Raw genomic sequence first — 5528 nt, 5'->3', positions numbered from 1 at the left:
TTCTTGCTGCCACCTTGTTGGCTGGGATGAGTGTGCGTGGGGAGTGGAGGGCTGATATGCGGCTGCAACTTGTCAGCCTCTCAAATGGCAGCCCTGACCCGGCGAATCGGACACCATGTTACATTGGAATTGATTGAGTTCCACGTGGCGCCGGATCATGAATCGCTCCGGGACCGGCGCTAATTTAGTTGTCATGGAAGTCCGCCGATTCCGTCCCAGCGTCAACACTATTCCAACCCTGATCAGACAAAACAAAATACACAGTTACCTTCCTCGGATTATTCTGAGCAATCTTCTGAAGGAGGAACCTTCACATCTGATTAAGTGCAGTAAATCTCACAGGGGCTAGCACAGAAAACCAGTGGTTCTTTTTTACCACACTAACTGCCATATTCCACAAAGTAAAGAGTTTAAATGTCTGAAAGTTTCTTTGAAAAGTCAGAGGAGAATGTATGTGTGTAAGGGGGTAGCGTGGGGAAGGTAAGTGGGTAACATGGTAGGGTAGCAAGTGGGTGAGGTAGATAGTTAAGTTGGGGTGAGTGAGGATGGATTTAGCAGGGTTGTCAGGTTGGGGGTGTACTCAGATCGGTTCAGGGACCAGTTAAGTTGGGTCTTGGGGGTGTCAGGTTGTGTTGGGGTGTGCGTAAAGTTGGGTCAGAGGGTGGTCAGGTCGGATGAAAGGGTGGTAGAGGTGGTCAAGCATGTATTAAAGGGTTTATGGGATAGGCTGGGGGTGGGGTCAGTGTGAGTGATTGTGTGTGGGGAGGGTCAGTTGTATAGTTACCCCATATCATCCAATGTTTCCAACTCTAAACCTGAGTTGGACACTTTTTCGGAGGGTCCCAGGGAGCAGGGGCATTTCCCACTGGAAGTTTAACCTTCCCAGGCAATTCCCACAGAGTCCTTGCGTTTGGAGTACCGGGGGAGTACCATAGTGCATCTTATGGGGGTTATGTCTGGTCTCCGACTATCCGGAGAATTTCCGCCCCGCCAGCTGGCGGAAACGGCCTTTGTTGCCCCGCCAGCTGGCGCGGAAATGACATCTCCGGGCGGCGCATGCGCGGGAGCGTCAGCGGCCGCTGACAGTTTCCCATGCATGCGCAGTGGAGGGAGTCTCTTCCGCCTCCGCCATGGTGGAGACCGTGGCGGAGGCGGAAGGGAAAGAGTGCCCCCACGGCACAGGCCCGCCCGCGGATCGGTGGGCCCCGATCGCGGGCCAGGCCACCGTGGGGCCACCCCCCGGTGCCAGATCGCCCCGCCCCCTCCCCAGGACCCCGGAGCCCGCCCACGCCGCCTTGTCCCGCCGGTAAGGTAGGTGATTTAATCCACGCTGGCGGGACAGGCAATTTATCGGCGGGACTTCGGCCCATCCAGGCCGGAGAATCAAGCGGGGGGGCCCGCCAACCGGCGCGGCCCGATTCCCGCCCCCGCCGAATCTCTGGTGCCGGAGACTTCGGCAACCAGCGGGGGCGGGATTCACACCAGCCCCTGGCGATTCTCCGACCCGGCGGGGGGGTCGGAGAATGTCGCCCCTGGAACGGGTGCCAACGCTGGAGTAAAACACTCCTGTTTTTACTCCGGAGTCGGCACTTAGCCGCCCGATGGGAGAATCCTGCCCCATATATATGTAAAATGTCTTTCAGGGTGGAACATCAAAGTACTTTACAGATTGAGCTCCTATTTGAAGTGCAGTGACCTATTATGTAAGTAAACACAGCAGTCATTCTATGGAAGCAACATCTCCCTTAAAATCGGGAGATGAATGACTACTTAATCTGTTCCTGGTGGTATTGGCTTAATGAGGAATGTTGGCTTGGACACTGCTTGACTTCAAGCAGCGCTGTGTGCAAAGGGATACCTCAGTTTAAGATCTCAGTCAAAGATGTAGCCATCTAACAGCTCAGAGTAGATTATGTGCACATGGCCTGATTCAGGGTTTATTCCCATAACTTCTGACACAAAGTTGAGATGGTTGAGCCAAGCTGAAACAGAACATTTTGTCCATGTTTTGGGGGGGGAATAATAACGTCCAAATTTGTTTGAGGTTGGAAATTCCAGAACATAGAGACTCAGCATCTGATAGCATGACCGTCAACGGTGATACAAATGAAATTGGGGATACTCAAGAGGCCGGCATTCATTCATTCATGCGTCCTTAAAGATCATGGCTCATCCTGAGTTGGCAGTTCTTGTCAGTGGTGGTTTGTCATTGCCTTCCATTTCTCAAGGGAAGGGCAAAGAGACAGGTCCCAAATCGATCTCAGCCAGAACAGGAATCAAACCCATACTGTTGGCATTATTCTGAACCTGTACTAGCCATCCAGCCAAGTGAACTAACCACCTCCCCACACCAGAATTAGAAGGAGCCCAAATGTCCGAGGGTTGTGCGGTTGGAGGAGATTATAGAGATAGGGAAGGCCAAGGCCATTGAGGAACAAGGATGAGAAATTTGAAGAATAATGTAGAAAATGTGGCAGCCAGTTTGTGCACAACAAGCCCCTACAAACAGTAATTATGCAAATGATAAGATAATCTGCTTCAGTGATGTTAGGCGAGAGATAAGTACTATCCAGGACACCAGGAAAAATCCCTCAAATGGAGCAGTAGGATTGTATTTACCCATCTTACATGTGTCTGTTCAACATGTCAACTGAAAGGTAGCATCGCTGATGATATAATGAATGGCCCTTTCACTAGCAGGTTAGATTAGGCATTCAAATCCAGAGTGGGACTTGAACTCAACATTTCTTGACGCAAAAGCCACAAAGAGCTACTTGGGACAAGTTGCTTCTGTCCACTCATAGCAACTTCATTGCAGTGTTAATGTAAACCCACTTGTGACACTAATAAAGATTATAGGAAGCAGATGAAGGCTAGGCTAAAAGAGGACAGGGAAGTTACAGACAGGATAGTCATAGTAGAGAAGACATATTAAACGTTAGCATGACTGAAAGTTGATTAGTTACCTGGTTCAAAGATTACATCCTAGACTGATAAAACAAGCAAAGGCATTGGCCACAATGTTCAATCCTTATTAGTCACAAGAGTTGGAGTGCCAGAGGATAGGAGGGTTGCTGATGTTACACCACAGAAAGTGAGGAGGAATAAACATAGGAAACTACATGCCAAGCTGCCTCAGATTGGTGATGGGGAAGTTACTGGAAAATATCAGGGACAAAGTTAACTTTCATTTGGAAAGTCACGGGTTTATTAAAGAGAGCCAGCATGGATTTGTTAAAATGAATTGTGCTTGGCTAATTTGATTGAACCCTTTGATGAGGTACCAGATCGGATAGTGCAGGACATGTTGCATGTATGGAGTTTCAGAAGGTATTCAACAAAATGCAACACAGGAGGCGAATTAAAAAGATAGAAATCCATGGAATTAAGGAGAAGGAGAAGAATGGATATGGATTGGCTCAGTGACAGGAAGCAAAGGGTAGTGGCAGACGAATGATTTTCAGAGTTGTCGGATTCTGTAATCTGAAAATATGATTCCGTGAATACTTTTAAAATGGAGTTGGAGTGGTACCTGAGGATAAAAAACTTACAGGGTAATGGACAAAAATGGGTGAAGTGGGACGAAGAAAGGCTGCTCTTTCTGAGGACTATTATAATAAGTACAATGGGCCGAAAGGCCTTCTCGAATGCTGCAAGTTTCTATGGTTCTGTGATTACATAAACAAATCTCTGTGCATCTCCAGGAGTCCATTGCCCAAAACCAGTGGAGCTTAGCAAACAGGAACTCCACAGACACCAGGACGCCAAGGCTGGAGTGAATTTGAAGGTTATTTTCTCGAACAGCTGCCAACTGACAGACACCCTAAAACCAGCCGCAGTCAGAGGCCAGTTCATTGCTGTCCCACTTTCCCCTTTGCCACTGCTGTTGTACCACTGCTAGACACAACATTTTGATTGCCTACCAAAGGCAGCAATTCACAAAGTATTAAATGTCAACTCCATGTGACATGGTCTTTATATTAAAAAAATCCTTCACAAATGTTCAGGCTAATGACTCTGAAAGATTGAGTAAATGCCTGTGCAGTAACATTTTACAGAGCTGTAAACAGAGATGGTAGACATTCTGCTCCACCACTAACTTCCCATTTATTACTTTGCTTTTAAAACTTTGAAGTTTATAACGGGGTGGGACACATTCTATTCTTAATAGCCTGATGGAGAGCCTAGCCGATTAACAAAAGAAGGAAATGTCTTCTGGGATACCAGGGCCTCCCCTTAGTTCCCTGCAGACTGCAGTTTACTAATTGTGACTTGAGATCAGTCCAATGCCAACGGTTGAGAATTGTATTTTTGGTGCATCTACTTGGGCACATTCGGCAGGCCAGCTATTGATGGTTTGGAATCATTTGTTTTTTGTATGGTCCACATTGACCACGTTCGTGTGGACATCATAGAATTGCAGAAACATTCAGGACTGGTGGAGGCAATTCAGCCCATTGTCAGCTCTTTGGGTTATCAGACTAAAAGCCCCACTCCTATATTTCCCTCATAGGCCTTAAAAAAAAGTCCCTCAAATATTTATCCAATTCCCTTTACAGCAGTACTATTGATCTGTAACCCTTCAGGCAGTGCATACTGGATCAAAATGACTTGCTGTGTAAAAAATATTTCCTCAAATAGTGCCTCTGGTTCTTTTGGCAATTCTGCCAGGGCCATCTGGCCCTGACCACGTTACAGCCTTAATTCAAACATGCACAAAAGAGCTGAACTCAAGAAGTGAGGTGAGTGTGGCTTCCCTTGACATAAAGGCCGCAATTGACCAAATACGGCATCAAGGAACCCTAGAAAAACCGGAAATGATGGGAATCAGGGGTGATCACTGCAATAGTTGGAGTCGTAACTAGCACAAAGGAAGATGTTTGTCATTGTTGGGGGTCAATCACCTCAGGACATCACTGCAGCAGTTTCTCAGGGTCATGTCCTCGGGTCATGTCCTAACCATCTTCAGCTGCTTGACCTTCCTTTCATCATAAGGTCAGAAGTGGGTTGTTCACTGATGACTGCACAATGTTCAGCACCATTCGCAACTTCTCAGATACTGAAGCAGTACATGTCCAAGCAAGATCTGGATAACCTTCAGGCTTAAGCTAACAAGTGGCAAGTAAATTTGTGCCATCCATGTGCCAGGCAATGACCATCTTCAACAAAAGGGATTCTAACCATTGCGCTTGACATTCAAAGGCATTACCAATGCTGAAATCCCCACTCTCAACATCCTGGGGGTTACCATAAGCCAGAAACTAAGCTATACTAGCCATATAAATACTGTGGCTACAACAACGGGTCAGAGGCGAGGAATCCTGCAGCAAGTAACTCCCCTCCTGACTCTCCGACATCGACAAAGCTCAAATCAGGGGTGACGGAATACTCTCAATTTGCCTGGACGATTGAAGCTCTAATGAAATGAAATGAAAAACACTTATTGTCACAAGTAGGCTTCAAATGAAGTTACTGTGAAATGCCCCTAGTCGCCACATTCCGGCACCTGTCCGGGGAGGCTGGCACGA

This window comes from Scyliorhinus torazame, chromosome 18, assembly GCF_047496885.1.
Source record: "Scyliorhinus torazame isolate Kashiwa2021f chromosome 18, sScyTor2.1, whole genome shotgun sequence".
Classification (NCBI taxonomy): domain Eukaryota; kingdom Metazoa; phylum Chordata; class Chondrichthyes; order Carcharhiniformes; family Scyliorhinidae; genus Scyliorhinus; species Scyliorhinus torazame.
This window is presented reverse-complemented; position numbering follows the sequence as displayed.